This window comes from Procambarus clarkii, chromosome 52 (assembly GCF_040958095.1).
Source record: "Procambarus clarkii isolate CNS0578487 chromosome 52, FALCON_Pclarkii_2.0, whole genome shotgun sequence".
Classification (NCBI taxonomy): domain Eukaryota; kingdom Metazoa; phylum Arthropoda; class Malacostraca; order Decapoda; family Cambaridae; genus Procambarus; species Procambarus clarkii.
In genome coordinates, this window is record NC_091201.1 from 1,244,823 (window position 1) to 1,257,995 (window position 13,173).

General features: G+C 44.7%; 1 pseudogene; it reads left to right on the plus strand.

The window, feature by feature from the left end:
* The first annotated feature begins 11,262 nt into the window (after nt 1-11,262).
* Nucleotides 11,263-12,895, plus strand: LOC138352010 (uncharacterized; annotated as a pseudogene).
* The last annotated feature ends 278 nt before the right edge of the window (nt 12,896-13,173 follow it).

The window sequence follows — 13,173 nt, forward strand, 5'->3', positions numbered from 1 at the left end:
AGATAAGTTAGGTTAGGTTAGGTAGGGTTGGTTAGGTTCAGTCATATATCTACGTTAATTTTAACTCCAATAAAAAAAATTTACCTCATACATAATGAAATGAGTAGCTTTATCATTTCATAAGAAAAAAATTATAGAAAATATATTATTTCAGGAAAACTTGGCTTATTAGGCAAATCGGGCCTTGCATAGTAGGCTGAAGAGTGCGTTCTGGCTACTAGGTACGACATATATATATATATATGTATATATATATATGTATATATATATATATATATAATATAATATATATATTATATTATATATATATAATTATTATATATATATTATATAATATATATATATAATAAATATATATATATATATATATATTATATTATATATATATATATATATATTATATATATATATATATATAATATAATATAATATGAGCAGCATGAAGCGTGCATCAGACGGTGTGACATGTTACGGGCTATTCATGCCCGAGCCAACTCTTGGGTGTCTTATTCTTCATCAATCAATCAATCAGTGTGACATGGTAATTGCCAAGATGAGGTTGGGTTACTGTGGCCGATGGCTGCAAGGGACGACTCTCCCCATGGTCACTCAAAGTGTAGATGCCAACAGGAACTGCCACTCACACTCTTAACATTACTGTATGTCACTCATGAGATCCCTTACTCCTGCTGGTATGAGGTACCTTAACCTCTGTATTTCTCTATCAGTGTGATGTTCTTAAGGACCTCCTGATAGCCCGGGTGTTAGTGCTGGAGGTCACACAGCCAGCTCTGTAACCCTACATATAGTTTAGGGTAACCCCATGTCCCTTTAACATACACAAAGTTGTTTGAGCTGCCTTGACGGAGGCAGGGAAGTGAAGGTAAGGTTGGTAGTAAGCTTGCCCTAACCCCCACTCAACCTCAGGGTTTACATGAGTAGTTTAACTTGACTGGGGTTTCTGGCTTTTCACCTCTCTTCCACACTAGTGGGAATGAACTTGCTCGCAGTTGCTCGCTAGTTGCTTGTAGATTGCTTGTGTGTTGCATGAAGCGTTGTAAAGATAGAGGCATAGTGATGACAAACTGGGGCTTAAATGTTTCTTTATGGGTTTTAGATCCTAAGTTCGTAAACTAATGAAAATGTGTCTGTCATATAAATATGAGATCTCTTAAACATTTGTATATAATAATGTTTGTTTATATAATTATGAACGCACACTTAATTTCTTTACTAATTATTGCTTTACTAAAAATATATTTTCTTTATTTTACATCTGAGGTCATAATTACCTCTGTGGAATTAAAATAGAATGTGAATAATATCCACAACAATAGCTTAAGTATAATTGGGCTATTGTAGGATATCTCTACAATACTGCAGAGATTGACAAGACCACCTCCTCCTTCTCTCCCCTGGTGGACCAACCCCTCCTTCCCTCCCCTGGTGGACCAGCTCCTCCTTCCCTCCCCTGGTGGACCAGCCCCTCCTTCCCTCCCCTGGTGGAGCAGCCCCTCCTTCCCTCCCCTGGTGGAGCAGCCCCTCCTTCCCTCCCCTGGTGGACCAGCCCCTCCTTCCCTCCCCTGGTGGACCAGCCCCTCCTTCCCTCCCCTGGTGGACCAGCCCCTCCTTCCCTCCCCTGGTGGACCAGCCCCTCCTTCCCTCCCCTGGTGGAGCAGCCCTCCTTCCCTCCCCTGGTGGACCAGCCGTCCCCTGGTGGAGCAGCCCTCCCCACAAGACCCACAACTACACCCTTGCCTCACCATAGTGTTATGTCTTGTACCACGGCCCCCTTTGACATGGTGTTTATTCCGGCAGCGGATGTTTGAGAGTGCTGTGCTACGGCAGGTCCTTGAGTGCTCCCAACCCCAGGTGGGTCTCCTCCCGGCTCGTAAGTCTCGTTCCTGTGTGCTGGGTGCGTGAGGCTGGCCACTGAGTGGTGCTGGTGTAATGCTGGGGTTGGAGCTGCTGGGGTGTCTTCAGTTCTGGTGATTGGGGGTCCTCCGTTCGACTACCGCTACCAACTTCTCTCTCTTGACTCGGTCTTTCGTATTAACATTCTGTTTTAACACCGTTAAAAGGTACCTCTGTCTCATCCTGCTGGTCTAACACCACTAGACGTGACCTGTCTCATCCTGCTGGTCTAACACCACTAGATGCTACCTCTGTCTTATCCTGCTGGTCTAACACCACTAGGAGCGACCTCTGTCTTATCCTGCTAGTCTAACACCACTAGGAGCGACCTGTCTCATCCTGCTGATCTAACGCCACTAGGAGCGACCTGTCTCATCCTGCTGATCTAACACCACTAGAAGCTACCTGTCTCATCCTGCTGATCTAACACCACTAGAAGCTACCTGTCTCATCCTGCTGATCTAACACTACTAGGAGCGACCTGTCTCCTCCTGCTAGTTTAAACTCCTACTCATCATAACCATATTTAGCACATCAGTAGCTTATGCTTTTCGTTGATGGTTGTGTTACAGTTTGTGGTTAAGTGTATTGAGTGAGAGGTTGTGGGGGCCGGCAGGGGCGGCCGAGAGATCAGTCCTGTGGTCACTAACTTCTCTACAATTTCTACATTTAAATCAATAACTTTTAATATCTCGCTTGTTTTAACAGTATGATGTAGGATCTTGGCACTCTTAATACAGTGGTTGCTGCCAGAATCACGTGTCAACATAATTGTTCTCGGTAAAGATAAAGTAATAGATGGGAATAGAGCTTCAGTCTCAGGGAATAAAAGAAACTAAATGGAGATAATTATAATATACAGTAAAATCGACTTGTAAACAAAATATTTTATAAATATCGTGAATAAGGTGTTGAGAAAATCTTGTACATATATGTTATTAGTAGTAGTATTAATAATCTCCAAGTTGGCTTTTGTATGGAGTAACTCTCATAAACACTATATGAGAGTATTTGACTTGTAAGTAGAGACCAATCTTGCCGCCCGGCTAAGATGATTGGGTGGGGTACACACTGCATCACTCACACACAAACCGTGTAATCTAAGTCCAGGAAGCATGGCGGGCCACGAGACGGGTCATAGTGCACCTTACAGTCATTGGTGTGAATGGTGACGACCTGAGGGTCATCCATCTTCCTCGAGAGTGAGTTAAGGCTTCACAGTGTTGACCTGCTGCTGACGTCATGCCAGCATTTACTGGAGTAGTGGGTAAGGAGGCTGTTGTTCCCCTCGCGGGGGTCGTTGGGTTGTCAGGGTAACCTTCCCCGCCCCTGAGGGAGGACTGAGGGGGGGGGGGGGCAAGGCTGTACATTTAATCAGGGAGAGTTTTATTGGCCAAACTTTACCTGAGGATATGACATTTCTGGAGCCGCCAGGTGACGTCAGCCTCCACAACGTGCCGCTGATGGAACCTTTTGATCAAAGAAAGTAAACAATCTATATATACCTGTGAGTCGTCTGACAAAGTGACGGGTTTATGACTAATATGATAGTTTTAAGGGTAAGTGGGAGAGAGTGGCAGCATGGGTCACTAACAACCAAGTAGTGGTTAATAAATCCACCACTGTGTATTGATACTTTCTTACACATACAAACACACAGAAGCGCGCTGGGTCATGGAGTCTGTGACCCCTGGCCCCCACCCCTTGTGTGACCCCTGGCCCCCCACCCCTTGTGTGACCCCTGGCCCCCCACCCCCTTGTGTGAGCCCTGACCCCCCCCACCCCCTAGTGTGACCCCTGGCCCCCCACCCCTGGCATATTCCAATATTGGTCTGGCATATGAGATATGTAAGGAATCAATCAGAACCTTTTATACGTTTCCGAAGGCAGTTGTTATGATACCTGATACTTGGTTGATGGGGTTTTGGGGGTTCTTCTACTCCCCAAGCCCGGGCCGAGGCCAGGCTTGACTTGTGAGAGTTTGGTCCACCAGGCTGTTGCTTGGAGCGGCCCGCAGGCCCACATACCCACCACAGCCCGGTTAGTCTGGCACGTTTTTAAGAAAACAGTCTAGTTTTCCCTTGAAGATGTCCACGGTTGTTCCGGCAATATTTCTTATAGTCGCTGGGAGGACGTTGATGTTTCAACGTCAATGATGTTTTCAACATCAGAAGACGCGGACCTCTGATGTTTATACAGTGTTCTCTGATTGTGCCTGTGGCACCTCTGCTCTTCACTGGTTCTATTCTGCATTTTCTTCCATATCGTTCACTCCAGCATGTTGTTATTTTACTGTGTAGATTTTTGGATTTGTTTGCGCCCTTGGCAAACATAAATCTATACTTTAATATAGATTTAACGTTCGTTCTACAACATTGGTGTCAGATATATGCACTGTGCAGTATCATGAAAGCTTCCTTATTGAGATTCCTGAAGATTGTTTTGTATTCACCAGCCTTGTCAGTCAGATGGTACGGACATTTTCTTGTCTTGTTCTTCAGGTGACAGGCTCGGTGTAATATCCACCTACACGTTTCTTTCCTTTGTTCTTTTCTGCTTTTGAAAACTGTTTCCATCTCAGGTCGTGCGACAACATTGGCATCCTAACTCCAGTTCTCATCCTTATCACCTTGCATTTACTAGCGATGAACTCAAGTAGCCAATTGTCATATTGGCATAGTGTCATATTGTAATTCTCTCTTATTTTTTTTTTTAGCTAATATCAACTTGAAAGTAATTCTCTCCAGTATGGGTCCGTACAGTACTCCTTGAGAGAGTCTTTTTGTTGCGTCTTCTAACCATTGTCCACTTCCTGGTACACCAGGGAGTTAGGAGAGCGGTAAGTTTTTTTTTTTATTATTATTTTTCTACCACAGACGTGGCCAGACATTTACAATGCTAACCAGCATATATACATTTTCTTCTGTCCTCCATGGACAGGGTTAGAGAAGTGTTAAAATATAGTTCAAGGGTTTATTGAACACTCAACCACAGAAGGTGATTCGGTGCTTTTAAAATGCTAAGCTAACCTACATACGTAAATACATAGATACACAGATTTACGTATGCCCTACATAAAGTGTTTGATGTGTCTTTTACATAGTGTCATTAATGTACATTTACAAAGGTGAAATGTAATTCTGATCAGCTTCCATATATACTTTATATCCATACATATACATACACACACACATATACATACATATATACACACATGCATTCATATACATTTGTCTCATTTACTCTGACAGGGTGAGATAGCTGATAAAGAAACTAGTGTGCAATTAAGCATTTAATCACTGAAGGTGATGAGGGTGCTTTTACAAGCTCAGGTTATATAGTTACATCATATATATACATTGTATAATTGATATATTTCATGGTCAGTCTTGGGTACAAGTCCAATATATCATCAAGTGTTCCAGTACTCATATAGTAATTACAGAGTTCAGCATACCTTAGCCCAGGAGGGCGAAAGTCAGTCAATATGGGACACTCTACAATATAATGTTTAAGAGAGTGCATGTTTTATCTTTCACAAAGTTGACACATTGTGTACTCGACATTTGGGTTTTGAGAAAGCTGCCAGATACGTCTATATCCCAGGCGTATTCTGGCCACTATAACATCACATTGCCGGGTTCTTGTTCTATTAGTCCCATATGTGAATATCTCCTCACGATATCTATCATAATATTTAATGCTACAACTTTCAGGTCTTTGTGAATTTGTTAGGTCGGTGAGATCTTCATTAGATATTTGTTTAAGTATTCTCTTTGTCACTGCTAATGAAACACCCATATCAATTTCTACCACTGGTTTTCTGCAGGCTGTCTTTGCAAGCATATCAACAGTGTCATGCCTTGAGATGCCAACATGTGATGGTATCCATAGGAATTTAATTTCAAATCTGTTTTCTTTAGCACCTAAAACATTCATTCGAATATCACTATTTTCTGGGTGTCACTACTATGTGCATTCAATGCCAGGAGTGCACTCTGCGAGTCACAGTATATGAGTCCACTGCCTTTGTCTTTTAAAAATTCAGTGGCAAGGTATATGCCTGCAAGTTCGGTTTGAGTTGTACTTGCCCAGTCATTGACGCGCTTCATTGCTGTATGTACGAGAGAAGATTGTTCAAATATGTTGCATGCACATCCGGTACATCGTCCACCTTCTTCTACAGAGCCGTCGGTATAGCACTGATACACATCGTTACCCATACTCTGAGTACTTTCAGTGATGCTTTTCAGTGTTAACTGTTTTAATAATGTAGTGTGCACACTATCTTTCTTGGGCGGATTTACAAAATCAACTGATAGATCCCAATTATCCCATGGAGTAATTGGTTGATTAATCATTAGTTGAGTTGGGTACATATTTAATATTTTGATGGAGTTGGCTACCTTGTAGAACCAATATACATAATCAGATTTCGTTCTTCTATAGACCTCAGGTGAGTGCAGCATATTAGAAAGTTTAGCTCGAAACTTCATGTGTTGTCTAGATCTACTCAATGCCTTCACGCCGAAAACTGTGCTAATAGACAAAATTCTCTCACTTATGGTAGGTAATTTTAACTCTGCTCTCATATTAACTATTCTCGTGGACTTTGGAGCCCCAAGGATGAGACGCATAGCTTCGTAAGTGTAAGAGGTAGAGGCGTCAGAGGGGAGGAGAAGGATGGCAGCTAGGAGAGTTGATGTGTTGAGTTGTATTACGGAGTGACGGAGACCTCTTGAAACCACACGACCATCAGTAACCGGACACTCCCGGCTGACACCCGTGACGTTGACAGCTGGCCGCTGCTGCTGCTGCTGCTCCTCGGTGGTGAGCCCACTCAACTCTCCCCCAACACAAGCATGGGGATCACTCTTTCTCACCTGGCGATTTTTGTACCTTATATATGATGCGAAGTTAGTGGTCTTACTTTTAAATTAAAATAAGGTGGTTTTCGGTATTTTTTAACGTGATTGTCAGGCTTTTTCGTACATACATTCAAGGGAAGCAGAGAGGTAGTACCAGAATGTCAGCATAAACATCTAGGAATCGATAAAAGATGGGTGTGAATGACCAAGTTGGTAGGCTGAATAGGATGGAAAATTACAGGTATGTGAAATTGCTCAGTGAATGAATACCTTTCACTGAGTTCCAGGTGTTGAAACTAAAGCCGAGTACCTGATTGACGCCGGAGAGAGTACACCACTTGCCGAAAAAATGAGACATAAAAAGTGCCACTTTTATGTCAGCATTGTTAATACAGAAGCAACTTAAGGAGCTAGATGTAACAGAGACAGTACCTCTCCAAGAGTACTGAGAGAGGCTCCACAAGCACTATACAGAGAGCTGCCTGATAGCTGGAAAACAGCATGTGTTGTACCTATATACAAAACGGGAAACACCAGTGTTGAATTATCTGGAGCGATAAGCATGCAGGTAAGCCGTCTGGGAACAATGTGTAATCAGGTTTTCTCCTAAGAAACTATAATTATTAAAAATAAAAAGTATTATTTGTGAATTTACGTTTTCGAGGTCAACACGCATCTTTTTTTTTAGTAAGACAAATTCATATAAATACCAGACTTGGTACATTCTACACTCGTGTAGTTTAGGATCTTTTGTAAATGTTTGCAAAAATGCCATTGTTGAAATATTAAATAGCGGAGTTTTGAACTTGTGTGGTTTACTCCCAGCGCCTCTCACACAAATATTAAATGTTCCCCGAAAAAGATTCTGTAAAAACGGAGCAGTTTCTCGAACTTGTTTACAAAGTTAGGATGTCTTTAATAACAAGTTGGGGATAGAGTTAGTCGGTTAATCAACTCGCTCCTTTCTGTGGGGATGGGATGGGGGCGGTGGAATCCTTTTTAGACTAATTAGATAGTAACAATTATAATGTATAATTGAACTACGATTCAATTACGATACTACTACGACACATCGTCGTCTCCCCCATCTTCTGGCGCTTGGTTTTGTCGTCTTTTCTTCAGCTATGTTATTGTGACTTGTCGTCTGCGTCTGAACTTCGATTATTAAATTATTAGGATAACCTATAACACTATAGTGAACCTAATTACCTATTAAAACAACCCACAGCTGAACACGGTGGTAGCATGTGACACACCACAGCTGAACACGGTGGTAGCATGTGACAACCCACAGCTGAACACGGTGGTAGCATGTGACAACCCACAGCTGAACACGGTGGTAGCTGTGACAACCCACAGCTGAACACGGTGGTAGCATGTGACAACCACAGCTGAACACGGTGGTAGCTGTGACAACCCACAGCTGAACACGGTGGTAGCATGTGACACACCACAGCTGAACACGGTGGTAGCCTATGACACACCACAGCTGAACACGGTGGTAGCCTGTGACACACCACACGTAAGCTTTATAATATTGTCTGAACCGTTTATGAACATCAGCTGCAGATGTTCTGCTCTTGTTGCGTAGACAAAAATGCGAGCAATAATTATAATTGATAGTCATAATTGGTACATTTTCGCCAAGGAAAAGAAGCAAAAATTAAAAAAAAAATGGTGTTACTAGTGTGCGTGCGTGGACGCGCGCATGCATGCTTCTGCTAGAGCTACAGTCCCGTCTGCTTCACCTTTATCTTATATTCTCCAAATATTTTCTCATCTGTTTCTTGAATTTGTGCGTAAGCTAAAATGCGTATCATCTTGCCCTGCCTGCGATCGGAATAATGCAATTATAGTTTTCCATATGTTAAATCCTTTCAGGCGTATGAAGGTAGATATACTATCGCCTTAGTTATTTCTTCTAAATTTGTCTGCTGATTTTAGTTTAATATTTTATATCCCGCTGGTCTACACATGGGCCCTGGAAACTCGTATGGTAGGTAGCCTCATGGTAGCCGCCCCCCCCCCTCCCTCCCTCGCCTTCACAACCAAGCAATGTACATTTCACACTAAGTTGATCAAGTTAAAGTTTCGCAGTTATTGACCCTGTTGCATATGTAATTTTGTTGATTCATTTTGTTTAGTTGTTATAGATTCGGCTACTGGGAACAAAAAGTTCCAAGTAGCACGGGCTATGGTGAGCCCGTATTGGATTTATCTGGCACAGGAGCGCGGCTGTAACTCTGCATTTTATTTTACATTGTAACTGGTGTTTTAATTTTGCAAAACTGAAGTGATGTCCCGTTTTCTATTTGTTGGTCTTCGATTAGGTTAGGTTCGGGTAATTTAGTACATCAATTTAGTGACTTTGTAAACTCTCGAGAGGAAGGTCAGTACTTCGACCTCTGCCCTTCACAATCATTTTCCTAGCTACACTCTCGCTTTTGTCCTACCTTCCCCCTCCCTCCCTCCCGCCTCCAAGCATTTATATTGGCTGGGGATGATAGTTGTAGCTGTGCTTGTCCACCACAGTGTGCTTGTCCACCACACTGTGCGTGACTGGTGGATGTGTAGCAGCACTGTGGTGTGAAGAGCCGAGTGACTAGTAACGTCCTGCCCTTTTATTGACCCTCCAATTGTCGCTTCCACTTCAGCCTTGACACCTGGCGCTCGTCGCACCTTGTGTGCTGCCTGCTGCACCACGCACCTTGTGTGCTGCCTGCTGCACCACACACCTTGTGTGCTGCCTGCTGCACCACACACCTTGTGTGCTGCCTGCTGCTCCACACACCTTGTGTGCTGCCTGCTGCACCACACACCTTGTGTGCTGCCTGCTGCTCCACACACCTTGTGTGCTGCCTGCTGCTCCACACACCTTGTGTGCTGCCTGCTGCTCCACGCACCTTGTGTGCTGCCTGCTGCACCACACACCTTGTGTGCTGCCTGCTGCACCACACACCTTGTGTGCTGCCTGCTGCTCCACACACCTTGTGTGCTGCCTGCTGCACCACGCACCTTGTGTGCTGCCTGCTGCTCCACACACCTTGTGTGCTGCCTGCTGCACCACACACCTGACACCATGAACTCCACATCACACACCACCTCTCATTAAAGCGTGTTCAATAAGCTTCTGTAAACAAAATCAGCCTCCTTGCAGTGTTGGTGGGAGTAGTCACACTGGGCACACGTGGGTCGCAGGTCACAGCTGGCCGTGTTGTTGGGGCAGGTCAGTCACAGCCTAGTGATCCACTATTCCCACCTCGTTTAACTAACCCCGCTGCGAGGTTTAGGAAGGCAGCCCGTTAAGCAAACTTCCACCTCTTTCATGTGAACAAGTTGATCAAATTAAACACTTCCAGCTTCCCGAATGTTGTGTTCAACACCTTTACTATTTGACTTGGAACACCAATAGGCTTCTTGTAGATCATTCTCCGGTGTCTTCTAGGTGGCACTTCCGTTAAGTTGCTTCATGTCTCGTGCAGAGACGTAATGCTCCAAGTTCCAGAATGCCCCAGTCCCGGTATTACGAAGTCCCTGGTTGCGTAGTTATCCATTAAATGATATAGTGTATAAGGAATCCCGTTGATAAGAACATCCTGTGGGTCGGAGGCAGACGACAGGAAGAGCACAAGTCAGATAGCCAGTGATACTGTCTGACTGCTCTCAGTGTTGTGTGGGCTGCTGCCTGCTGGGACTCCCACCCCTACAGGATAACTCTTCTGTCTAGAACCTCAGTCCTCGGTCTCGAATATTAGAATTATTTGGTGGGTCGCCTACAAGAAGCACGTACCGCTGCTAGTCGACTGTGCTCGAGGCGGAGTTTCGTGGGCTTGAGTGTCACCGTAACGAATATTTGCGCAACGAAACGAGTTGTTTTGTTTTCGAGACGAGAGATCGTGATAAATGAATTATGTTGGTTGTTATTCTCAAATTTATAATGAAGTGGTGACAGTGGAACATGTCATAACAACCCATTTGAAAAGATATGAAAATATAAACTAATCTCACTGATACAGCTTGTTTTGAAATGCAATACTAAAAATTGTTTAAAAACCAGCAGTATATCAGCCTTAGCGGAAGCAACATGATGTACACCAGTGTGTGATAAATACCCCGGGAGCCAGTCGGGAGAGCAGAACATAGGGGTAAAGTTCAGCCACGGGTGATAAGTATTAAAGAGTGAGGGAGGTGACGGATCCCCCGCGGCAGCACTAGGCTACAGCCAGCGACCTTGATAACGTCCAGTGCGCCGTGTTAGATATAAACGTGAATATCGTAGGTCTTGCCACAGTACATACAGAGAGAACTAAATGAAAGGAGAAAATACGTGTAAACATATTAGTAAATACTGATAAACTGTAGCTACGAAATGTTGTTGTAAATCCTGATGAACTTAGCGATAGCGTGTGCAAGGAAGTGATGCAGCGGATGGCTAGTGTTGTCGTAGCTGCTGCAGCAGTTGAATGGCGTAAGATGACCTATGGAGGGCATCGCCAGCATTACGTCTCTTCCCAGCCAGCGAGACCTTGCTGGCAAGGAGCTCCTGGGCCAGCCACGGGGCGCCGCCAACCCTCTCCCTGCTCCCGCTCACATAAAAGGTTGCTTACGCCCGCTGCTAAAAGACGGATCCTTTAAAGAAGGTAACTTTGGTGACGGCAGTGATCAGGTGAGCGGGCATGACCAGCCTGGGAGCCATCACCGGGCTCCTGGAGATGCCTCGGTAACCAGCAAGACAGGAGTAGCAGCGCAGAACACCGCTCATAAGAAAATTAGTGAGTATGCATCCCGCGCGGTCAGTGGCAGTCCCGAGGCATGGAAGAAATATATTAGCGGCCTCGTCAACGAAGAAATTCCCTCTAGCAATGGAGATAAAGATGAACTTCAGTGTCCTAATACGTGTCAGTCTGTCACAGGTAACGTCAAATATGAACAAGACGATTTGAACATTACTGATGAGGATGATAGTGAAAGACCAATTAATAGTGAGAAAGATGATAGGGACATTGGAGTAGGTAATGTAGAAGTAGAAAGTGGTGTTAGAAACATCGAAGAGAGAGTGGGAATCAACGAAGATTCCGACAACACTCTTGTCGATGTTTCCAGCAGGAGTGATGGAAACCTCGGAGGAAGTGTTGGAATGTGCGTCCAAAACATCGCAGTGGGTGTGGAAAGCATACCAGGAAGCGCCGGACACATCAGGGGGAGTATTGAAAACATCTTAGGCAGTCTTGGAAACATTGGAGGGAGTCTCGGAAACATCTTAGGAAGTTTCGGAAACATCGCAGAAACTTTCGGAAACATCGGAGGGAGTGTCGAAAACATCGTAGGAAGTCTTCGAAACATCGGAGAAAGTGATAGAAACATCGGAGGGAGTGTCGGAAACATCGGAGAAAGTGATAAAAACATCGGAGGGAGTGTCGGAAACATCGGAGGAAGTGTCGGAAACATCGGAGGAAGTGTCGGAAACATCGGAGGAAGTGTCGGAAACATCGGAGGAAGTGTCGGAAACATCGGAGGAAGTGTCGGAAACATCGGAGGAAGTGTCGGAAACATCGGAGGAAGTGTCGGAAACATCGGAGGAAGTGTCGGAAACATCGGAGGAAGTGTCGGAAACATCGGAGGAAGTGTCGGAAACATCGGAGGAAGTGTCGGAAACATCGGAGGAAGTGTCGGAAACATCGGAGGAAGTGTCGGAAACATCGGAGGAAGTGTCGGAAACATCAGAGGGAGTGTCGGAAACATCGGAGGAAGTGTCGGAAACATCGGAGGAAGTGTCGGAAACATCGTAGGAAGTGTCGGAAACATCGGAGGAAGTGTCGGAAACATCGGAGGAAGTGTCGGAAACATCGGAGGAAGTGTCGGAAACATCGGAGGAAGTGTCGGAAACATCGGAGGAAGTGTCGGAAACATCAGAGGGAGTGTCGATAAAGTCAGTCGCAGTGTAAAACACATAGGAGGCAGTGACGGAAATATTGGAGGCAGTGGTTGGAGGTTTGGGGGCAGTCTCAGGAAATTTGGAAGCAGTTTGAGGAGATTTGGCAGCGACAGCAAGATCAAATGCTCAGGCAAGACCAGAAACACAGAGCTTAAGCTAACAGCAAGTAACGGGAAAACCAGAAATAGTAGCGGGAAAATCAACAGTGTAACTGAAGACGAGGAAAATGGTGGTTGTTGCGGATTCCCAGCCAGGGGTAGAGATGTTGCTGGGGGTTCCCGAGCCAGGGGTGGAGATGTTGCTGGGGGTTCCCGAGCCAGAGTGGAGATGTTGCTGGGGGTTCCCGAGCCAAGGGTGGTGATGCACCCAGCCGTGGAGGAAAGAGGAACAAGTCTGAAGGTAGTGAGCCTGAAGAAACGAAAGCAGATAGATACACAAGAAAATGTCAAGTGGGGG